The 25,280-nt window shown below is 41.3% G+C and overlaps 1 long non-coding RNA gene and 1 pseudogene across 2 annotated transcripts; one reads left to right on the plus strand and one right to left on the minus strand.

Moving 5' to 3' along the window:
* Positions 1 to 1,964: 1,964 nt before the first annotated feature.
* LOC306658752 (acylphosphatase-1-like) lies at positions 1,965 to 2,344 on the minus strand (annotated as a pseudogene). The gene has a single exon. The product of its transcript is annotated as an acylphosphatase-1-like (transcript).
* A 5,614-nt stretch (positions 2,345 to 7,958) lies between these two features.
* LOC306660016 lies at positions 7,959 to 25,076 on the plus strand. Its single transcript, XR_013763525.1, has 3 exons — positions 7,959 to 8,132; positions 22,540 to 22,598; positions 24,308 to 25,076. It is a non-coding gene; the product is annotated as an uncharacterized lncRNA (long non-coding RNA).
* The last annotated feature ends 204 nt before the right edge of the window (positions 25,077 to 25,280 follow it).

Here is a 25,280-nt window from a genome sequence, read left to right on the forward strand (position 1 = left end):
TGCTGGTACAAAACAGGAGGCCGCGTGGGCGTCCGCTGGGCTACCGGTGCCTGTTCAGGTCCAGGGCGATCCCCACTGTCCGCGTATCTCAAGGCCGGGGGAGGGAAAGCAGCCCCGCGCCCTGACCGCGCCCACACGCCGGCCCTCCGCTGGGGCAGCCGTTGCTATGCGTTGCCGTGAAACGCCTGTCAATAAACCCTGTTTGGACAGTGGAACAAGAGCACGAGGGTTGTTTGCTTAGTGGTTAGAGGTTCAAAAGTCGGCATTGTCCCGCTGCAAACGATTACAAGTTCTTCCCCTTCCCGGGGCTCGGCCCTTTGTGCATGGGTCTGGGGGCCAGGGCGGGCGCTCGCTCGGCTACTCTCTGAAATGCAGGTACCGGGCTCGCTGCTGCGATTGCCTGCCAAGCCTCCTAGGCCTCGGAAAAGGTGCAGACCTGAAAGGTTACCGCGCTTCGGACGCTAGGACTTCTTGTCACCTCCGGAGTGAGCCCCAGAGAATATGGAGCAGGGCGCAAGTGGTCAGTGTAGCCGAGTTTAGGGAGGCTCACCCCCGGCTGCCTGAGGTTATTTTAGACCAGATTACATAGCGGTTCCAAGAGCCTTCAGCACTGGGTAGGATGGGGGTCCCAGAGTCCTCCGGCAACCGGGGATCTGAGTCATCGGCTTAGGCCGCCAGGAGGCGCGCGCGCTCTGGGAAGAGTTGAGGTGCGGCCCGCTCAACGCGCTCTGTTTGGAGCCGACCCGGAAAGGGCCCCAGTTCCTACCCAATCAGAAGTTACTAGTTCCAGCACCTTTCTACACAGTGGCTGTTCCCAAACTGAGACCGCAGAGATCTCCCCATGAAGGCCAGGCGTCTGTTGAAAACTAACTTCAGGGGCTGCGGTGTAACTCAGTAGTACAGCGAGCACTTAAGCGATCCCCAGCACCAATCAACAAAACAAAATCCAAAATCAAACAAAAACAACAACAAAGAAATTAAGTTAGGCGAGGAAGATTCTTGGATCTGTTGACTGTTCAAGAAAACAAATTTTGGGGAGGGGTTATCTTCCCCCCAAATAATTCTTTTGCATAAGATAACTTTTTAAAAAAATTAATATGGCCACAGTACTAAATATGGTAAGGCTAGGAATTTAAGATAAAAATGGAAATAAAATGTACCAGTATTGTGGGACTCAAGTTTAAAAACAAACAAAAAAAGGTGTATGTGGAGGGAAAGCAGCCCGAGTTGGTTTTTTCCCTCCTGTGAATAATTCGTGACTTTATCTTATTCATTCAATGAAGTTAACAAGATGGATTGTTGAGGAAAGTTACTCTTCTTTCTATTAATATTTAGTGAGGTGCTTACATTGACAAAGAGAAATTCCTTAAATAGCAATTAAAATATATAAACACTAATATTCTTGACCACTGGGGCAGGAGCGGGAGCAATGAACAGAAATGAAAGAAATCTCAGCTACAGAACGGGAAGGAAGCCAGGCCTGGTGGCGCCTGCCTGTAATCTCAGTCACTCGGGAGGCTGAGGCAGGAAGATCACAGGTTGGAAGCCAGCCTCAGCAATTTAGTGAGGCCCTAAGCAACTAGGGACATCCTGTTTCAAAATAAAAATAAATAAATAAAAGGGAGGGGGCTGGGGATATGGGGATGTGGTGGTTCAGTGATTAAGTATTCCTGGGTCCAATCCCTGGTACAAAAAAAAAAAAAAAAAAAAAAAAAAAAAAGGAAAGGTCATATGGTTTTTAGGGCTGCTCTTTGAATCTCGTTTTAGAGACAGACTTTTTTCCATCCTACTGACTTTGGGGAGGCCTGAGTTACTACTTCCTTAACTTTGACATGGGAATCAGATGAGGTCATGTAAGCAAAAGCATCTTTTTTCCCCTAATGTGTTTATATTTATTAGGATTGTGTAAAATTGTGTTCCATCATGCATGTAACATGTAGTAACAAATATCTGATATAAAAAATAACTAATTCTAATATTGAACACAGAATAGTTCTATATTAATAATAAAAATCAAAACTAAGTTTTTCTTGGAAAATTTAAATTCAGGCTATTATTTCACAATTTGGAAATCAGAGTAATCCAACGTCAAGATGACCAATGTCAAGATTGCTGAAATTTGCTCTGTCAATGTGTGATTTGGGACTTCCTCTCATCTCAAGCTATTCCTGCATGGGACGCCCCTTGGAAATGGGACCTTGACTGTGCCCCTATCAGTGTTCTGGACCCAGCCTACCAATCCTAGCTTTTTACCCTCAGCTCGAGTGTACTTTCAGAAAAATACCCCTTGCACCTTCCCCAAAATTTGGTAATTCACTGATACCAAGGTGTCCCCTCCTGCCATGCTCAAACCTACCTCCTCTTCCCCAAGGGGTCTGAATCCCACCAGTGAGCACCAAGCCAACTGCCCCCCAGCAAAAGTATCTTTACAGCATACATACACAATACTTAGACCCTAATAACGACAAACTGCTGCTTTTTAAATAATCACGAGCCATCTTCTGCAAAGAGCTCCAGAGTCCTTACAAAGAACTTTTGTGTGTGTGTGTGTGTGTGTGTGTGTGTATCAGGGATTGAACTCAGGGAACCTCAACCACTGAGCCACATTCCCAGCCCTATTTTGTATTTTATTTAGAAACAGGTCTTGCTGAGTTCCTTAGCGCCTTGCTTTTGCTGAGGCTGGCTTTGAACTCAAGATCTTCCTGCTTCAGCCTCCGGAGTCACTGGGATTATAGGCCTGCACCACCGTGTCTGGCTTTACAAAGAACTTTTGAACAGTATAATTTCTCGAATTCAGATAGAATACCCTGTCCCAGAATTTTCTCCAATGCATTTTGCTTTTTCTTACTTTGTCAAAATATCCTCAAGTCTGTGGTCTACTGATTTCCACTGCCTAGGTGTCTGTATATAATCTTGGCGGCAAAGCACTAACTAACATTTCAGATGTGAAGACAAGTTACTAATCTGCATAACTTCCTTATCCTTTCATCTGTCAGAAGAAAATTCCCCAAACGCATCTAGTTTCAAGGCGAATCAAGATTAGTTGAGGGTGTTGTTGGGAACCTTCTTATAATTGATCAGTACATTTTTTAGCCCAAAAGGAGCAGAGAGGCAGATCTCTAACTAGATGGCATTAAAATTTTTGTAATTTTGAAACAGTTTGCATCTCAATCTCTCCATATTGGCAAGGTACTTTTCCAGTAGCTATTTCAAGAATCTGCTGTCCTTTTCATTTTCTGATGTGGTTTCGTCCCTCGAAGTCATCAAGCATTGTACTTTAGTCCTCATGAGTCCCCTTCATTCCTAGTGTACCAGCAGGTCTTGTATTAAATACGCTTCTCTTTGGAGGATAAAGAAAACCCCAGTTCATATCTAAATTATGTAGATTAACTTGTAAATAAAACATTTAAATTATCTTCTTCCTAGACTATATGAACTTCTGACTCTCATTAAATCATATATTCATTTTTCCTTTTTTCCTCTTGCTTTTCTTCTTAAAGAGGGTGCACGATGATTTTAGGAAACCAAGCAGGTTTTAGTGACAGCTACAGCTATGGCTGTCACTAACTGAATGATATTGGCCAAAACAGCACTCAGTGTCTTCTTAGCTACAAATCAAAGGAAATTATATCTATGATATATAATATATATGGGTTATACATAATATAATATATATATGGGTTACATATAAGATATATCATGACATTCTTGCAAGTTATGAAATTAGATCTTGAAGAAACTCTCAAATTCTAAATAAAATAGAATCTGTCCATTCTAGAGATTATACGAACATTTACCTTGACATTTCTCTTGAAGGAATCAGTCAAAGAAGGTGGGGGCAAGTGCATAGGTGACCTTTGGCTCCTATGTCTCTAGTGCCCAAACATTACATTTGTTTTAACAACAGTGTTTCCAAATTGGAATTTGTCATTAACTATCACAGTTGTAGATAACATCAACTAAGTTACCAAGCCCCAGAGTTAAATGACCAGTTTGTTCTTCTTTCTACTGGATTCTAGAGATCTAATCCATACACCAAAATACTATCGGTTTTGATACAAAGATTTCCCTGAGATGAAATGATTACCAAATCATACCTTCACACGCACACATTTACTTAAAAAATAATATTCATGTCCCGTGTTTGGTTTTGTGTCTAACATTTTATTGGTAAGTAGGAATGCTAGGCATTTCATGCATTTAATATTTGAGAGTTAACTTCTAGAAAATAATTCTTGGGACTGGGGTTGTGGTTCAGTGGTAGAATGCTTGCCTAGCACCCGTGAGGCCCTGGATTCGATCCTCAACACCACAGAAAAATAAAATAAAAGTACTGTGTTCCCCTACAACTAACTCAAACAAACAAACAAATAATTCTTCTCTAATTATTTGTGCGTTATCTCAGAACTTTCAGGATTGACAATCTGCTATTATAACACTTTGTAATCTGTAGTATGTCAATAATAGGTTTTATACAAGTTGTAGTTGATAAATCCTCTCCACACTCAGGAAAGCAAACAATGAAAAACAATGAAGAAGCTAGTCATTGTAGTACAAACATACAATGGCATGTTGTGTGTATGACACTTAAATAATTTTAACTTATTGATGATTCATAGAATCAGCAACAAGGATTAAGTACTAAACCACAGTTTAGAAGCTGTTAAAAATGACCTGGGCAGACTCTGTCTTCTATTCATGAGAGACACTTAGTATATCGTTCTTTCACTTCGTGTATGTAATGTTTTAAAACAAGACAACAAAAATCCAATAGAACTGTATGCAATTTTTGGTACTTGCCCCATACAAGCTCCAATTTTCTAGACAGAATCATGTTAGGGTATATTTGTGTTGCCAGAAACAAATAGAAGACGTCAGGAAGCCAGAACCCAGACACCATTAACCAATAAATAGCAATATAGAAGCTTGCAGAACAAAAATACTGGAGTACAAATATAAAAGATAAAAATATTTTCCCCAAAACCACTTTACTAAAAATAATGTATATTTCAGAAATCCAAATTCTTCTAATTATTATCCTGTTATTTTACCATACCTATGAATTGTATGTGGCCATATCACTGTCTATCAACAATTTATTACTATGCACATGGCATATGGACTCAGATACTTCAAACTGGAAAGTGATGAGTCTTGGGCACAATTACAAGTGTCTCTAAAAAACAAAACAAAACAACCCTAACAATCAACATTTATTTCTTCATTTCTAGGGTTAGTCTTGAACATACATCCAGTGTTGTGATGGCTCCTCTTGGATGACAGAACGCGAAACGAAAAAGCTATTTACCAAATGATTATGCCCTCTAAAACTGTTCAGGGGGCAAATCTGTATTTGCATTTATTGTTATTAAATAAAAGCTATTTTTGAAAATCGAAAACCAGACAAAACCGGCAAGAAGTTTTCTCAAACAGAACTTTTCATTTATTCCTTCTCCTTCACCCTCCCTCAGAAACTAGTGTTTAAATTTGACTCTGAATGATTTAGGCAGAAAAATGGAAGAAAGTTTGTTATTTGCTCATGTTCAAATTATCCAGCTGTCCAAACCGGTGTCACGGCATCTGTGCGCGGCCACGGCTGGGACGGCTGCAGCCTCGCCCTTTCCCTGCTGTCGGATGGGCCAGTAGTGCTCGCTCGCGCTCACCCGGGCTCAGACTCCAAGCCCCTCCCCAAGGCCACCCACGAGGACGTCCACGTGCCCAGCGTCGCCCCCATTTCCTAGAGGACGCCTGGGCGACGGTGTTCCCCATTCCTCGCCCAGCTGGGCCGCGTCCGTGGCGTCTGCCCGACGGGTCGGTGCGCAGGCCCGTCACTCCCGGAGCGCGGCGAGGTGCAGGCGCAGTACCCGGCAGCGAGGCCTCCAACCCCGGCAGCGCCTGCCCTGCGGACCCGGAAGCCGCGACTCGAGATTCCAAGCAACTCATTTTTCTCGTTTGGAACAGATCGGTTCCAGCGACTGTATTTTGTCATTTTAATTAAACATGTCGCTGGGCGCTGCGGCGCACGCCTGTAATCCCAGCGACTCGGGAGGCTACAGCAGGAGGATGGCGAGTTCAAAGCCAGCCTCAGCAAAAGCGAGGTACCAAGCAACGCAGTGAGACCCTGCGGTGATTTTTAAAGACGCGCACCAGCTAAGCACCGAGGGACCGGAAATCTGGGACCCGGCTAGAAGCTCCTGAATGGTTTCGAATCGTTGGAGCTCCAGGTCGCTGATGGCGGTGGCCAAGCCCGAGGGACTTTATTTTGAAAGGGGAGGCCCGGAATGTTGGTGTGTGCAGCCCACTGAAGGCTGCCTCTGCCCGCAGCCTCCAGACACCGGGAAGACTTCTCCGGCTCGGCGCCCGCACAAGCACGAGGAGACCGGCAGGCGGCGCTGCTGTTCCAACCGAGCCAGCGGAACAGCCCAGGCCTGGGAGGACAAGGATCCCGAGCGCCGACTGTGTCTCAGCAATCCCGGGTGGTCCTTTCCCGCCCCCTCGATTGCTTGCTTCCCCGACTGAGGCACCTGGCTGGGGGCCGGCCCTAGGCGAAGTTGCCTCGTATGTGAACAAACCTGCGCTCCCGCCTTCCCCGACCGCGCTTTGGTACTTTCACCCAGTTTCTTCTCTTTGCAGCCTAAAGAAAGCGCAGTCCCTTGGGCTTAGGCAGAAGCCAGCGGCCCCAGAGCCGGGTTGCGGCCCAAAGCCCAGTTCCGTGTCATCTTGAGCAAAGGGCCGCCTCCCTGGTGTACCCCTCACCAACTCCAAGCCGGACATGGAGGCGCGCACCCGAAGTCCCAGCTACTCCTGGGAGGGTCAGTGGAGCCCAGGAGTTCCAGCCAGCCTCTATAACAGCGAGGCACTCACCCCCTCTTTAAAAAGTACGAAACCACAGCTCCAACCATTTGATTTTAGGAAATCTGATTCCTCCTCTTGGCTTAAATAAATGATTGTGGGTTTGAGGGCTGATCCCCAAGCCAGGGACACTTTGGGTTTGTGGGGGAGGAAAGAGGGTGAACTTTTAATCCCGTGTCCCAGCTAAATAATTTACTCAAGGTCTTCTTTCCTTGCCAATTCCCTTCACTTCAGGCCTTCACTTCCTGCTCTGTGAAGCCCCAGGGACAGAAAAGCCCGTTCTTAATAGAAGTTAATATTAATAGTGGCAGAAGAGGCCTTGCTTCGTGCTTCTCCAACCATTAGGCTTTTACTCTCGCTCCCACGCCCTGCACGCAAACCCCCTTCCTTGGGCAGTTCTTTTAGAATTGGAAATGGGTCTTAAACACTTCAGGCTACATTCTGAAACAAGGAAGCCAGAATAAGGCACTTGGGCCACGGTCTCTCTAAACCACATCCTTCTCCAGGTCCCAGCAGGCGGCAGGTGGCAAAGGTCGAGCGTGCACAGTAGCTGCCCACAGAAGCAGAGCCTGCCGGCGGGGTCTGAACAGAGATAAGCGGTTGCAGAGTTCGCAGGCTCAGGCTCGGTGGGAGAGATATCTACAGGAAGGGAGCGCAGAGCAAACTGAGGGAAGGCGGGAGAGAAATTTACCAATGTTCAACAAAAAAAAAAAAAAAAAAAAAAAAAAAAAAAAGAAGACAACGAACTAATAGTGTAAAAAATTACCTAAGAGGGATCAAGAATGCTTTTTCCTAATGGGTGTGAAAAGAATTCCAACATGTCACTTTTCCGGTAGTTTGGTTTGGTTTGGTTTGGTTTGAGCTTTTATTAATGCAAATTAAGGGCTGGCACAAACATTCCCTTCCAACAAATGTAAACAATACAGAATTGTAAAAAGAAAAATATTACTAACTTATCCTTCATCCTTTCAATTTCATCCCTTTTGGATACTAATATTACTATGGTTTGAATCATTCTAAGAATTGGTGTGTGTGTTTACACGAACATATAAAATCTTGTTCTTCCTTTCTTCTTCCTTCCTTTCTTTCTCCTTCCTTCTCTCCTCCCTCCACCGCTTCTTGTTCCGGGACTGAACCTAGGGGAGGCTTTACCTCTGAGCTATGTATCTCCAGACCTTTTTATTTATTTTTACTTTGAGACAGGGTCTCATTGAATTGCCCAGGCTGGCCTCGAACTTGTGATCCTCCTGTATCAGCTTCCTGAGTTGCTGGAATTACAGGTGGATGCTACAAAACCGGCTTTTTTTCTAGTCTTAAAAAAATAAAAGCAAAGTTACAGTTTGTTATTTTCTTATCACTTACTGATATATTGTGGGCATTTGTCCTGGCTCATTACACATAAATCCAATTGATTCTTCATAATTTCTACTGCACTTTATGAATATGGATATACCAGAATTTTGCTTATTCACTTATTCAACAATTTCTTTTTAATGTTTATTATGTGCTAGGTAGTGGGAAAAATAGCAGTAAACATGCAGATGAAAGTCTTTGTTCTTGGGGAGATTGATTCTAGTGGGAAGATGACCATTTCATTTAGCTATCAAGGGTATTCAAGTTGTTCGTGTTTTACTATTACTATCTGTGTATTAAGATACAAAGGTAACCATCTTTTCCAAATGTCCCTTTGTACTTCTGTTGTTGTTGTTGATGTAGTAGGGATTGAACCCAGAGTTGCTCTCAGTCTTATGCCTAGTCCTTTTTATTTTTTTATTTTGAGACAGGGTCTTATTGAAGTGCTCAGGCTGGCCTGAACCTCCCAGTTGCTGGAATTACAGCCTCCCAGTTGCTGGAATTACAGGCTTGTGTGACCACATCTGGCTCACAAAACTTTTTAAAACCCAGTGCTCAATGATGGTGAGGCACTCCTGCAATAATGATGAGATACTAAATTAATATGTTTTTAAATGGCAATATGGCAATATATTTACAAATCTTTGAATGTTCCCACTCTCTTCCACATCTAGAATCCAAGTCAAGAAAATATTCAGAAATGGGAAATTGGAAATAAATATGGTTTTGGGTAACCAAATTATGGTACATACATTCATTAGAATATAACATGATCACTAAAGTTACTGTTTTCCAAGTTATATAATGACCTGGGAATGCTTAGTCCTTTTGCCTCATACATGAAAAAGTGCAAAGGCAAGATAGGCAGATATATAGCTCCTCAAATGATATCCATGCCTTAATTTCTGGAACCTGTGAATGTTACTTTATATGGTAAGCAAATAATCGGCCCCCCCCCCCCCAAAAAAAAAAGTCCTTGCAGGTATAATTAAATTAAGGATCCTCAGAAGGGGATATTATCCTGAATTATTCTTGTGGGCTCTAAGGGTCATTGCAAACAATATCATAAAAGAGAGAGGGAATGGGGGAGTGTAGCTCAATGGTGGTGGCACTTGCCTAGTGCAGCAGAGGCCCTGAATTCAATCCCCAGTAGGAAATTCCCCTGCCCTCTCCAACAAAGGAGCTGAGAGATTAGTACATGTTGGCCTTGTTTGGAGCAATGCAGCAGCACACCAAGAGTGTCAGTCACCACCAGCAGCTGGAAGAAGCAATGAGTGAATGTTCCCAGGGAGTATGGCATGATGATACCAATTTTGTACTTCTGAACTCCAGAAATATGAGAGTACCAGGGATTGAGCTCAGGGACACTCCATCTGTGAGACACATCACCAGCCCTATTTTGTATTTTATTTAGAGACAGGATCTCAGTGAGTTGCTTAGTGGCTCACTTTTGCTGAGACTGGCTTTAACTCACAATCCTCTTGCCTCAGCCTCCCAAGCAGAACCACTGAGATTTCAGGCATTATGCCCCCACTGGCTCTGTTGTTTTAAGCCTCCAAATTTGTGATAATTTGTTATAGCAGCTATAGGGGAGAAAACAATAAAGCAGTGTTCCTGTTATGCGTTGTTGTGTGATGAAAAAAAAAATGAGTGTCATACAACAGCCACCTCTTTGAATTCTGCAGGACTGGAATTCAGACCATAGCAAGAATGGCTAGTCTCCACTCTCCAATACCTGGAGTCTCATTTAGGAAGACTTGACTGACTGGGTCTAAAGCATCTGGAGTTTTTTTGTTTTCAACTCATATATTGTGTGCCTGGGCTGAAATGAGTCACAGGCTGAGCTCATTTGGGATTATTAATCAGAGTTTCTCTTCCTGTATCTTGGGCTTCCTCAGAAGGATAAGGATTCTTGCACTGTGGTTCAGAGTTCCAAAAAAGTATACCCAGAAAGGAGCATGGAAGTCATACGACTATTAAGATCTAACTCAGAAATCACCTAGTGCTATCTCTGTCATGACTTTCAGTTGATTGTAGCAGTGACAAATCCTCCAGATTCAAAAAGAGGGACCATAAATCTACTTCTCAATGGGAGGAATAGCAAAGAATTGGTAACCGTGCTTTCAGACTGTCAAAGGTGGTCCCATACATACAAACTATTTACATTTTTCCACATTCAACTTCTCTCCCTGCCAAAATGTGATTGCATTAATAAATTGGGCTCATATTCAGGGTCCAGGATATCTGAAATTAAATCAAGTCCAGGTGCAGATCAGGGTCCTTGGGTTAGGGTCCTTGGGAATGGTTCCTCTTGATCAGAAAATTATGAAATAAAAAGACAAGTTTTTTTTTTTTTTGCCACTCTTCTCTTAAATAAACCCAAAATATGATACTATACAGAATAACCACTGGAAATATTCTTGTTCTAAAGTAAGAAAGGGGCTGAGGTGTAGCTCAGTGATAGAGCAGTTGCTTGGCATGCATGAGGCCCTGGGTTTGATCACCACACCATGGTAAAAAATGGGGGATGACACAGCAGTCATTGGTTTATATTAAATATGAGATCTATACAAATGTTCATGGGGATGACTGTCTAAAACATTCCCCCTGTCTTGCAGGACTTTGTTCTCATTCTCTGAGTCTTGTGTTTTTTTTTTTTTTTTTTTTTTCTTTTTTTCATAAAAATACCTTGATTTGCATTTTAAAGCCTGTTTTCTGCCTATAGAAGGTTGGGGAACCTCATTTAATTTTTTATTATCTCTTTTTCTTTCAATCCAAGTTGATACAATTCTTTTAAAACATTTGTAGGTTTCTTATGCATCAATTTATAGAACTCATTCCATGAGATAAAGCTGCATCCACAAAGCGGTTTGTGATAAGCCCTTCTCTACCTTGAGCTCCTCACAAAGCTATTGTGCAAAAATGCTCTTAAGATTTTACTGTCCTAAAAAGGGACTTTAAAGTCATACATTTGATTTCATTTTCTTGACAGAGTCTTCAATTTAATCTTTGCTTAGAATTCTTTCTCTTCCCTTTTCCTCCCTTTCTCCCTTCTTTACAATGCTGGGGGTGGAACCCAGGGCTTCATGCATGCTAGGCAAGGGCTCTACCACTAAGCTACATTCCCAGGCCCTCAGGAATCTTTTCTCACTGTGAGAATCTTCTGCTGGATCAATTCTTGCTAAGAGTTCTCTGTTTCCCCTTAATTTTAGTTGAAAACTGAATGCTGTAATAAAAAAATTCAGTTCATCTTTAATCTTTCACATTTTATATAGACAGCTGAAAGAAGCTGGTGACATCTTTAAAGCCCTGCCTAGAAATTGTCTCAGCTAGATTACGAGTGTTTTAAGAACATTTCCTATTTTCCGTATTACCTCATTGATAGTGTTGCCACATTTCCTGCCAATACATAGCAAATACATTTTCTTTTTTTCTGTTTTTAAAATTTGTTCTAATTAGTTATACATGACAACAATGTATTCTGACACATTGCACATAAATGGAATATAACTTCTCATTTTCTGGCTGTATGTGATGTAGAATTACACTAGTCATGAAATCATATATGCACATAGGGTAATAATGTCCGATTCATTCCACAGTCCTCCCATCCCACTTCCCCACCCTCCCTTCACTCCCCTCTGTCTAATCCAAAGTACCTCTATTCTTCCCTGTCCACCCCCTTATTATGAATTAACATCTGCATATCAGAGAAAGCATTGAACCTTTGGTTTTTGGGAATTGACTTATTTTGCTTAGCATGATATTCTCTAGTTTCATCCATTTACTGGCAAATGCCATAATTTCATTCTTCTTTAAGGTTGAGTAATATTCCGTTGTGTATATATACCACATTTGCTTTATCCATTCATCTATTGAAGGGCACCTAGGTTGGTTCCATAGTTTAGCTATTGTGAATGAAGTTGCTGTAAACATTAATGTGGCTGCATCACTATAGTATGCTGATTTTAAATCCTTTGGGTATAAACCAAGGAGTCAGATAACTGGGTCAAATGGTGGTTCCATTCCAAGTTTTCTGAGGAATCTCCATACTGCTTTCCAGAGTGGTTGTATCAACTTTTAGTCTCACCAGCAGTGTATGAGTGTACCTTTCCCCGCCCACATCTTCTCCAACATTTATTGTTGCTTGTATTCTTTTTTTTTTTTTTCTTTGTGGTACTGGGGATCAAATCCAGGGCCTTGTGCTTGCAAGGCGAGCACTCTACCAACTGAGCTATCTCCCTAGCCCTGTTGCTTGTATTCTTGATAACTGCCATTCTGATTGGAGTGAGATGAAATCTCAGTGTAGTTTTTTGGGGAGAGGGTACCAGGGATTGAACTTAGGGGCCCTTGATCACTGAGCCACATACCTAGCACTACTTTGTATTTTATTCAGAGACAGATTCTCACTGACTTGCTTAGTGTCTTGATTTTTGTGAGGCTGGCTTTGAATTCTCCCTCCTCCTGCCTCAGCCTCCTGAGCTGAGCCCTGTTCAGTGTAGTTTTCATTTGCATTTCTGTAATGCAAATATATTTTCTTTCTTCCTGCTCCTCCCCAAAACATTTTCTTTGTTTTCTTTTTCTTTTTTCTTTTCTTTTTTTTTTTTTTTTTTTTTTTTTTGCGGTGCTGGGGATTGAACCCAGGGCCTTGTGCTTGCGAGGCAAACACTCTACCAACTAAGTTATATCCCTAGCCCCCAAAAACACTTTCCTCACTTAATTCTGGAGTCACCCTGAGCTTTCCCAATGACTTTCTGCCACCCACATATTTTCGCATTGGCTGAACACAGTACACGGTAGTTGTATTTTAGGTAATATTCATGGCAACATTCTACTTCCAGATGCCAAAGCTTATTCCTACTATCAATGACTAGCTAACAAACCACTTCAAACCACAACTCTTTTAATATTCGCACAGAGTAAAATGATGCAGCTTTATTCTCTTACAGTTCTGGAGGTCAGAAGTCTGGAGTTAAGGTGGTGGTTGGGCTGTGTTCCTTCTGGAGGCTTCAGGGAGAATCCATTTCCTCTCCTCTTCCAACTTCTAGAGGTCACCTGCTCTTCCTGGCTCCTGGCCCTTTCCTTCTACCTAGCCTTCTGTTGTCAAATCTGCCTGCGTTGTTTTATGCCACTAAGTTTGCAGTAATTTGACAGCAACAAAAGAAAACAAATAGAGGAGTTGATATACATCCTTTCTCTGTGCTCTTCTCAATACCAAGTCTTTGCCCTAGGTTCCTCAAGTATCTCAAGTTACACCTATGTCTTCTCTTAGAAGTCTGTAAACCTTTCTTCACTTCATTAATCACGGAATTTTATTTACTCCAAGAAAAACTCTGCTAAGATTTCCCTAAAGTCCCAGCCTTGATTTCTCCTTCTTCTGTATTCCCTGAGCACTTTGTATAAATCTGTGTTTTGTGACTTATTACACTGTATGGTCGTTTATCTGCCATTCATCTTCATTTACCTATATGATTCGTGCTTTTGACATTGGGCTTCTTGAAGGCAGGAAGACTCTACATGTATTTTGCTTCTTTTTATCCCCAGGAATGAACAGTGTTTGGTGAATAGTAAGTAGTCCATATAAATTTATGGAATGAAAACAAAGAAAATCACAATAAGGAATCGAAGCATATGAATAATCCCTTATCAAAGACAACTTGCTTGACAGTAGCTGGTGCTATTTGGTCAGGTCCTGATAGCCAGAAAAAGATCAAATGACTCCTTACCATCTTTTCACTCCAAACCCTAGGAAGACTTCCCTTCCCTTCTCAGTCTGACCTTGAACTAGGAGACCTGGGGGCATTCTAAGTCAGCCAGTCTCCCCAAGTTGTGCAGTTTGACCCCAGGTCATGATTTCTGAATGCTGAATCTCTTCAGTTTGGCCAATGATTAATGAAGTGAGGAAAGGTTTACAGACTTCCAAGAGAAGACCTAGTTGTAACTTGAGAAACTTGTTGCACTTCTTGTGGGAAAAGTGACAATTTGGTCCACATTGTTTTAAATAGTGTCTATTTCTTAACATAAAGTAAGGTTTAAATTTAAAAAAATTAAAACTAATCCTTCAACTTAGAGTTAACCATTGATAATATTTAAAAAGGTTTATTTTATTTTTATTTTTATTTTATTTTATTTTTTGCTGGGCACTGTGGCACATGCCTGTGATCCCAGGTACTCAGGAGACTGAGGTAGGAGGATCACAAGTTTAAGGTCAGCTTAGGCAACTTAGTGACACCCTGTCTCAAAAATTTTTTTAAGTTTATTTTTAATTTTAAAAATATTAGTGAATTTTCATTGTCAAACATAAACAATGCCAAAGAACATAAAGTAAAATGAAAAGAATAGCCAGCTTCACTCCCTAGAGTTAACTCCTATTAATATTTTATTATAGTTTAGTCTAGGTTTTGTTTTAATTATACTGCAACTCTTTTAAAAAGCACAAGATTTACTCTACATGTGTGTGTGTGTGTGTGTGTGTGTGTGTGTGTGTGTGTGTGTGTGCGCTGTTGGAGATCAAATCCAGGGCCTTGTGAAGGCTAAGCATGCACTCCACCACTGAGCTACATTCCCATCCCAACACTGAACTGAACTTCCAAGTTCCTATTTCTGGTGTCTAGTCTACTTTTCCTCATCACTGAGAATTGACAAGTATGTCGTTTTGTAAGTTGACAGCTTGTATAAATAAATGGCACATGGAATTTTGTTGAACCTCTAACATCAAATAAAGTTCAAGGTGAAACCATTAGAGTTTACCTGAATACAGCCTTAGTTGTGACTATTTTCTTTTCTTTTTCTTTTTAGAGTTGTGGCTATTTTCAAGAATAAAGGGAGAGGTATTGGGGAATAAAATTGACCAAATTATACTGTTATAGTACGTGCATGTGCCAATATGTAACAACAACTTCCACTGTTATGTATAATTATAATGCACTAATAAAAAGGGGAAAACAGAATATAGACCGTGGCTGACTTACATATACTTTCCAGAATCAACTGCAGTGACAGTTCTGGAAATTCAGCCTCATGATTTTCAGAGGTAACTGGTTACATTTTCAAAACAAGTTGAAGAGGTTGAGGTCTGAAATGGATTCTGTATTTGCCCATCAGAAGACTTGGGCTCCATACATAATAGTGGGAAGCTTACAAAATTTACATTTGTTTCCCCCATCTCTCACAACTCAGCAACCCTCCCCCCAGATATTGCTTTTTGGAAATATTTCTGCTACCTATTCACCTTTGCCTCCCCAGCTCAGGAGGGCCCATGATGATATTCTATGCTAATGGATTGGTAACTAATTAATGTGTACACTCATCAGTTCATTCAAAAGCTTATCCTGAAGACTTTCTGCTTATTAGGGCACCGTGTTTGGAACTCAGGATACTGAAGTGCACTGTAGGTTACTGATCAGCTCTCATCATCCATTTTTTATTTCATCTATATTCTCACCCACATGGCATTAGCTGGAAGGGTACACTTTCCAGATGTTTTAGAAAGTCTTCTTGGTGAAATGAATGTTCTGCCAATGAGGTTCATTCCTGTGATATCTGGAAGATGGAAAGAAGAGAGGTCATTCTCTTGTCATAGCTGTGAATGGTTCTGGCAGATGTAGTTGCATGGCCAAATCCACTTTCTCTCTCTGGCCATCATCTTCCTGGATGTTGGGTGGAGCTGTGGTAGCATTAGCAGCGTTTAGAGTTTAGACTTCTGTGTTACCACTGTGCTCATATGACCTTGAAGCCAGAAGCTTAGCAGCCTGCCTTCCAATGAGTTCAGTGATTTTGGAAATACTTATCTTCTGCTTGAAGTGCCTTGCATGGTTCCTATTGTCTTTACTGAACTTTTTCTGATAAAAGAAAGAAATGGCCTGGCAAGTTGGTGCCTGCCTGTAATCCCAGCTATGGGAGGCTGAGGGAGGAGGATCAAAAGTTCAAAGCTGGCCTCAGCAACTCAGCAAGGCTCTAAGCAACTCAAGGGAGACCCTGTCTCTAAATAAAATATAAAAATAGGCTGTGAATGGGGATGTGGCTCAGTGATCAATTCCCCCTGGATTCAATCCTTGGTACCAAAAAAAAAAAAAAAAAAAAAAGAAAGAAAGAAAGAAAGAAAAATATGAATTTTGTCAGCCTTCTCCTCAAAGCCCATGATGATGATAATGGCAGCAACCCTGGGGGTTGGACCCAGGGGTGCTCCTCCACTGAACTGCATCCTCGACCATTTATTTATTTTTTATTTAAAATTTTGATACAGGGTCTCACTAAGTTGCCCAGGCTGACCTCAAAATTCAGTTTTTCCTGCTTCAGCCTCTCAAGCAGCTGAGATCACAGGCTGGCACCACCATTTCTGGGGTTCGAGGCTCATTATATTGCCTCCCTGGCCATGAAATCATCAAGTAACGAAAACAACAAAAGATAACAGAGAGAAGACTCAGAGACAATAGTCTTATCTCTTCTTTTGCTTTCTTGGGCTTCAGTTACTCATGATCAATTGTGGCCTAAAACTATCAAGTGAAAAATTCTAGAAATAAACAGTTCCTAAGTTTTACATTGCTGTCATTTGGAGTAGCTTGATGAAATCTTGCGACATCTGGCCCACCCTGCCCTGGCTATGACCACACCTTTGTCCTGCATATCCATGCTGTACATGCTACCCAACTATTAGCTCCTCAATCGCTGTCTCGGTTATCAAATTCATTGTAGTTTCAGCACTTGTTTTCCAGGAACCCGTATTTTACTTGATAATGACCTCAAATCCTGGGAGGAATGGCACTGGACCTGTAGTCCCAACAAATCTGGAGGCTGAGGCAGGAGTATTGCTTGGGGCTAGCCTCAGCAAATGGTGAGATTTCATCTCAAGAGAAAGCATGATACTAGCAGGTTTTTTTTTTGTTTGTTTGTTTTTTTTAACTACAGTGCTTTGTTATTGTTCCATTTCATTATTAGTTGCTATTACTCTTTTACCATGCCCAATTAATAAATTACTTTAGCATAGGTATGTATGTATGGGAAAGAATAGTGTGTATGTATGGTTCTGTGCATACAAGGCTTCATGGATCTACTGGGGGTCTTGGAACACATCCCACATGGATAAGGGGGAGGACTGTACTGGAAAATTATGGAAGGGAAGAGCAAGCACCAAGGTGTCATGGAGGTAGAAAGTACCCAAAGCAGCTACCAAGCTTTAGGGCTGAGGCAAAAAATGAAGAGGTTATAAGTGTAAAAAGTTAGAAGCTTGAAGGAAGGGTGCCTTCGAGTTGGGACTCAGGCCTCTGAGGAGGGTCTCCCAACCAGCGGTGTTGATGTTTTTGTGAGACTGTTGATATCTCACTGCTGATCCTGGAGAAACTGCAAAGTGGAATAAACTGCTGCTAATACAACAGATAGCTGCTGTCAGAAGAAGAGGGTCCAGATTTGCACTGAGCTGAGCCAGAAGTAGAAAGAAAGAGACAAATCCTTCCTAGGGCCTTTATCCTTCACCTGCATCATGCCTCATATCGATTGGTGGAGCCTGTCCAATAGCCAGTTGCCAAAAGAAAAATGTAATTTTCAGCTTCTCAGCCCTTCTTCTGGCATTACAGAGTATGGAAGGATAGGTTCGATGCCAAGAAATAAGACCTTAAAGGTCATAACCTCATTCAAAAAGTACAACCATCCCTCATCATCTGTGGGAGATTGGTTCCAGGACATCCTGCCCTTCCCATGTTAAAACTGTAGGTGCTTAAGTTGTTTATGTGAAATGATGTAGTGTTTGCACAGAACCTACACACAGCCTCCTGTACACTTTAAATCATCTCTAGATTACTTATAATACCCAATACAAGGTGAACACTATGGGAACAGTTGTTAACCTGTATGTTTAGGGAATAGTGACAAAAAAAGAAAAGTCTGTACATGTTCAGTACAGGTGCAACTTTTTTCCTGAATATTTTGATTGAATCCATGGATACACAATCAACAGATATGGATTACCAGGTTGTATTCTTTGAAAAGTATTTGAAATGAGTTTCTTCTTTTTCTTTTCCTTCCTTTCTTTCTTTCTTTCTTTCTTCCTTCCTTCCTTCCTTCCTTCCTTCCTTCTTCCCTCCCTTTCTTTCTTTCTTTCTTTCTTTCTTTCTTTCTCTTTCTTTCTTTCTTTCTCTTTCTTTCTTTCTTTCTTTCTTTCTTTCTTTCTTTCTTTCTTTCTTTCTTTCTTTTCTTTCCTCTCTCTCTCTCTCTCTCTCTCTCTCTCTCTCTCTCTCTCTCTCTCTCTCTCTCTCTCTCTCTCCTTTTGGCCCAGTTTTCTTTTTTCATAGAGGATATAAGATGGTTTTCAATAAAGGCTTGTACAGAGTAAGACATTTAAAACAAACAAACAAAAACTTTAAATAGGCAGAATAAGGATGACATATCATCTTTATAGCTGATCAAATAATATGTAGTAAAATTGAAAAGATCATATATCATTCAGGGCTGCTTTTTCAAAACCTTGTATGGTACTTAAAGTAGAAATATATTTAATTATGATTTGTCATAAAATATTTATAAAAGTTCCATTGAAGCAGTCCTTATCTTTACTATGCATAAGACACTCTGATATTTTCCATTTTATTTTATTTAATCATTTTTATTTATTTTATTTTTATTTTCGTGTCACTGGGGATGGAAACCAGGACCTTACACATTCTAGGCAAGTGCTCGACCACCTAGCTATACCCGCAGTCTCTATTTTATTTAATTGAAAGAATTCAGGTATCAAACCACTCGACTGACTTCATCAATGACTAGTTACTAGAACAACTACTGTTTGGAAAATTCCAATTTGAAGGAAGGGGGAATCCAATATTATATAATTATATACAACATTTAATGATTTTTTTTTTCCATCTCAAAAAGTATCACCAGATAGAGGTCTGAAGAAGTTCACTAGAAGGCAGAAGGGGATCTCAGTTCTTCCCTGTCAGGTTCTTAACTTTTGCCACTGAAAGGAATTTCAGGATGTATTAAAAAAAAAAAAGAAGACAAAGATTTATGTAGGAGCAAGGAGATTTATTCAAGAAAGCATGCAATAGAGCAGAACATACACTCAGGAGAAGAACAGGTACTTCAGAGTGAGGTGTACTTTGGGGTCTTGGATTCTTATTTTTAAAGGAATCTTTGTAAAGAGAAAACATGAGAAGTGTATGACTCGGTGAACTCAGTTCTCATAGTCATGAGGCACAGGGCAGGTCACTGTGATATGGTACTTTCAGGATAGGTTGACATCACCTGGTTAATAGATAAGGTTTGGAATATACCCATAAGTCACCCACAGTATTTTCCCTTGGCTTTATTTAGTCTAAAGAAAATAAGTTGTGTAAGCTAGCAATGCATATAGGCATTAATCATCTAGACTCACACTACTCTTAAGATACAAGGGCTTTTTAAGAATGTGTGTCTGAAGGAAAACAGTCTTGGAGAGTAAAGATGAGGTTGTTCATGGAGCTTCTTAGATTCAAAGTTAGTTTGTTTTCCTGTCCCCAAAGACCCCTTTCTACCTATTATTCCATCTTTCTACTCCTTAAATGAAAGGGAGACTTGCATAGAACCTATACACACCCTCCTGTACACTTTAAATCATCTCTAGGTTACTTATAATACTGAATACAATGTAAACAGCATGGGAACAGTCGTGAAACTGTATTGTTTAGGGACTAGTGACAAAAATAGAAAAGTCTGTACATGTTCAGTATAGAGGCAATTTTTTAGGGTTCTTTTCCATCTCAAAAAGTACTTTTAATTTACATTATTTTATTTAACCTTCACAACAGTCCTATGAGAGGAGTATTTCGCCCAATTGAGTAAACAGAGGTTCAAAGACACTAAGTCATTTGCCCCTATTCAGAAGGTTGATAAATAGTAAATGCAGAACCGGAAGCCAATTTTTCTGATTGAAAATCTCAGCCTTCCTCAATATCCTATGCCAGGATACAGAGTTGAGTGTTAGTTGAACACTAATTTTAGTTCTGGGCTTTCTGATAGCCAAGGCAAACAACAGGCTGTATAGTACCCATTGTTAGATGAAAGCTAGCATACAGGTTTGTCTGAATAAACTTCCTTCTAGCATTACATTCCAGGACGTGGGCTCCCTATGTGGACTATTGCATAATAACAAGTAAGATTTTTCATCTGTGGTTTTCAGAAAATACCAAATTATTAAGACAATTTTAAAAAAGTATAGGCTCTTGGTAACAGTAGTGGAGTATACATTTGACCCTTCTTCTTTTAGTGCTGTCATGTTTAATTAGACAAATGGTCATCCTGGATACAGTACATTTTCAATCCCACTGTGCAGCTAGGTTTTTTCCTGTAACTAAATTCTGCTGATGAGGTTTGAGCAGGGTGGTGTATGTAACCTCTCTGAGTATCAGTAAAGGGCACTGACTACATTTGTTTTCTATTGTTGCAATAACAAATCATCATAAATTAGTGGTTTGAAACAGCACAACTTTATTGTGTCAGTTTCTATGAGTCAAAAGTTCTCAGCTCAGCAGGTTTCTCTGTCCCACATCCACAAAGTCAAAACCAAATTGCTGGCTGGTTGGGCTCTTATCCATCTGGTGACTCTGAGAAGAATCTGCTTCCTAACTCATTAAGATCGTGACAGAATTAGGTCCTTGTGTTTGGAGAACTGAGGTCCTGGTTTCTTTGCCCATTGTCAGCTACAGGTTGGCCTTTGCTCCTATGGGACTCTCTCCAGTTCTTGATGGTGAGTTCCTTCATCTCAGAAGACAAGATGGCTCTTCAAGACTCCTCCCTCACATTTGGAAACTCTCTGCCTTTTCCTTTTGTCTCATCTCTTTGATTCCAACTGGAGAATGTTCTTTGTTTTATAGAACTTATATGATTATATAGGGTCTCTGGGGATAACTCAAAATAATCTCTTTATTTTAAGGTCCCTAATCTAATGTCATGTGTAAATTCCCTTTGGTCAAGTGAGAGAACATATTCACAGGTTCAAGTGATTACAAATGGACATCATTCAGTCTGGGGTACCATAATTCTGCCTACCACAAAAGCAAACCTCTCTTCCTTGTTTCATCCCTCCTGCTACTTTAGTGTGTGAGTGGAGTGCCCCATGAGACCAGAAAGGACAACAATTAAGGGCTAGCAGAGTGGAAAGCCAAACAACTCTGGAGCAACTTTCCCACTCTGGATTACCTACCTTCAGTCCTCCACATAGGAGAGAAGTTAACTTTACACTCTGAAGTCACTGCTATTTAGGACCTCTGTTAGTCACGAACAAACTTAATCAATATAGTAACATCTAAGTAAATGGTTTAAGAAGGTCCAAGGACGATTTCTTACTCTTGGGGACCTAAGGATCCCTAAAGGAACTTTGCTTCTTCAAAGATCCACTTCTCTCTTTGGCCACCAGGCTGTTGCTAGATTAGATTAAACCCAGATGCCTTAGGTGTAGAGCCAGTTGTACGTGGGCATCACAGCTGTGTGACATGTAGCTTTAGTGTTCTGCATCTTACAGCAGTGGTGATTTATTTTTGCTCATACCTGGTCAGCACCAATGTGACTTTGCAGTCCAGAACCCTGTTGTGAAGAGCTGGGACAAGACCTAGCTCTTCTCCTGAGGAAGGACCTGAGAACCCTAGGGAAAAGGCCACACATCCAGTCCCTGTGGCTGCTGTTGCTCCCAAGGCCCATTGGGTGAATAGTAGGACAAGAATGGTCTCAGCTTCTGGAGGAACCTGTTTGTAAAGGACTCTACTCCCCATGAAGATAATCTCACATACATTATTTCTTTTAATCCACAACAATGACATGATATGGGATTATCTTTAATTCCAGGGGAGTAGACAGGCTCAGAGGGATTAAGTTATTCATCCTAGTTCAGAAGGGCAGTAAATAGTGCACCAGAAGGTAATCCCTGCCCAGGGTTCTGAGATACAAATTTTGATCCCTTCTTCCTTGCCTTCTTCCCTCCCTTTTTCCCTACCTCTCATCCTCTTTTCTTTTTCTTTTCCTTCCTTCCTTCCTTCCTTCCTTCCTTCCTTCCTTCCTTCCTTCCTTCCTTCCTTCCTTCCTTCCTTCCTTCCTTCCTTGGCTCGACCACTGAGCTATATTCTCAGTCCAATATTTAATTACTGTAGATAGCTAGGGTCTTTCTCTCTCTTTGCCACTGGATTGAAGGACAAAGGTAGCATGAAAGATGGTTTGTGCCTTATTCAACACTTATTTGCTCTGTCTCTGTGGAAAGGCACACTCATGCAGAGGAGCATCTGCTGTGTTCTACTTATGATATACTCTTCCAACATTAAAATCAAAGTATGCATGCATTTATTGCAACAAATCAATATTTTCCATTTTTAGAGATTTATTTTGGACATTTTATTGAACTTTGAGAACTACTGAAGTGGAACTAGTTCCAAGTAAGATATCATTTCCAAATTGGCAGCATTTCTAGACATATCTAGAGGTGTGAAACTTCTGAATTTTTAGAGCATGTAAAAATAGGAGATAAGATTTTTCAAAATTTCATACCATCAAAATCAGGCTATGGACAATTCAGAAAAGAGTAGATATAACTTATTCAAATGATATAAATTACAGCAAAAATATTGTTACATTTTGTATACATGTAATTGTGACTAGAAGTTAGAAGTCACTGTATTCTATAATGCAGACAGAAATTCTGAATGCATGTTGATGGTATGGTATGTATTTAAGGTGTCCTTATGCTTCATGTTTAGGGAAAGACTCCAGGTAATTCAACTTGAAGTTGAATTATAGAATATTGCTTAAAGTTAGAGCTTTCTGTGCTCTCAAAAGCCGTGGTATCTCATTCGGAGAGAGAAAAAGTGTGTGTGTGTGGGCGGGGATCAAGATAGATATATGCTGTGTTGTGGATCCAACCCAGGCTTTGGGTGTGCTGGATTCTACCAATTGGTACACCCCCAACCTGAGAAAATGTTAAGGAGAGGGGGAGGGGAGAATAGAGTTTTATCATACTCATTTCATCTTAAAGATATGTAAATATAACTTTACTATGGGAACTATTATTTAACAGCCCAAACACCCAGGGACCTGAATCAGCCAACTACTTTCACTCTTGAAAGTTCTTCAGAGCCACTATTTGTAGAGCTTGACCTCTCCTTTCTACTCAGTTTCCTGTTGACCTCTTCCCACTGTAGAGCTGTCTACAAGTAGGAATTTCCAGAAAGCTGGCTGACAGCTGAGAGGCTGACTTCATCATTTTCATTTTTTTTTTTTTTTGTGGGAACTCTTTCTGCTCCTTGCTGCCCTGCCTCAATTTTGTGCTAGTTTTATTGCCTCAACATCTATCTTGCCAGAGTTGGGCTTGAGTAAAAGTTGATTCAGTGTGAACTGAGAATATCCCTATTCTAACTACTTCATTTTCAGGAGGCCGTGTAGGTGAAGCTGTTGAAGTCATGAAAGACCTTAGCTGGGAACTAAAGTTTTCTTAGAAAGGAAAGATTTTACAATTCCTTATGGTAGTCTTTTAGCAATCTACCAGCTTTTACCAAACTTTTAACCCAGTGTACTTCTATAGACAGCTTTTCCTGCCTTCAAACATGGTTCCAATAAAAACGTTGAGACAGTTACCGGAGCAGATTTCATATTCAGCAAGATGTTTGGGACATGGCTGTGTTGGGTGGAATAAAGAGCATATCATGGGGGAGTGTACTCAGTGGAGGAGCACTTGCCTAGTATGAGTTAGGAGGCCCCTGGGTTTAATCCTCAGCACTAAGAGAAAAAAAAAAAAAAGTATATAAGAAGACATCTCTGGTCCCTAAGTACACCTGATCATTGTCACAATGACAACCCACCTAAGACACCCTAAACACCAGGGACACAAACACATGCAGGCCATGCAGGCATACTCGGACACACAAAGATGGAGAGATTCACCCCCAGACACAAATCACACGTACAGAGGCAGGCACGCGTACACACGCACACACACCCAGAAACCAGATAGAGATATTTATTGACAGTAGGGATGACAGAAATTAATTTGGGAAACGGAAGCAGCCTTGTTCTTCAAAAGACATTTGGGGAACCCGAATGACTACTATTCACTCTGGTAAATTAACCGATAATCAATTTACCTCCACAGTTGTGATGACTGACCGTCAGAGACGAGGTGATCCAATTTCTTAAATTTGTGAGGCTTCCACTGGGACATTCACAGGAAGGGTTCCAGCCAAGCTCTGTACAGAGCGGGAGCCCAATAAATATTGCCAAATGTGTTCAGGCTCCAATTCTGGAGCTGAGAGTACAAATGGATCACTGATATCAACACTGTTCAAACAATAGGTAGGACCTGAAATCACCACCAACTCTCAGGTAGTATTGTAATATGGTATGGATTTAGCTAAGAGAACTTTAAGTAACCGATAGTTAATCTACAAGAAGAAATATATCACAGAAGAAAAGAGGTGTTTTATTTGTTTCCTATACACTATTTTTGGCACTACGCGATCTCACACTTTTAAGTTCCCAACGCGGGCTGGGGACAGATCCGGCAGGCGGAAACTCACAAGCAATCACATAGTTTGTCTCCGCCTGCATCGTGGCGTGCTCTTCGGGGGTTTTCGGTCAGGATTCTCAGTTTCAGCTGCTGCGGCTTAACAGTGTGTGCGCTATGGAACCTGTGCTGCATTTTCCAGGTTCGGCACTTTAAAAGAGCCAGGACTACGTTCTAACAATTGGTGCGCACCAGGAGCCTTTGGCGCAGCCTTGGCGCGCATCAGCACCGAAGATCGCTGGACTGCGCTCCGCCAACGTACTTCACCTCGGAGTTAAAGATTCCTAGAGAAATGGCGGGGCTTGTGGTTCTGGTCCAGAGAATTTCCGAGGAATGGAGAGGCGTGGAAGTGCAGGTTTAGGCGCTCTTGGACTTCAGGGCGCAGGGAGCACAGTAGGGAAGTCGGCGGGGTTCCAGAGCTCACGCGTCAGCCCGCGCTCGCTTGAGCGAGGAACTGAGCGTTGCGTGGTGAGCCCCGCTCTTCCTCCGCGCCCCGGCCACTTCCCTGCACTCCTCCGCCACTGCCCTCCACTCCTGGAGCTTTCCAAGGCAGATGACTACA

This window comes from Sciurus vulgaris (assembly GCF_902686455.1).
Source record: "Sciurus vulgaris genome assembly, chromosome: 4".
Lineage (NCBI taxonomy): Eukaryota > Metazoa > Chordata > Mammalia > Rodentia > Sciuridae > Sciurus > Sciurus vulgaris.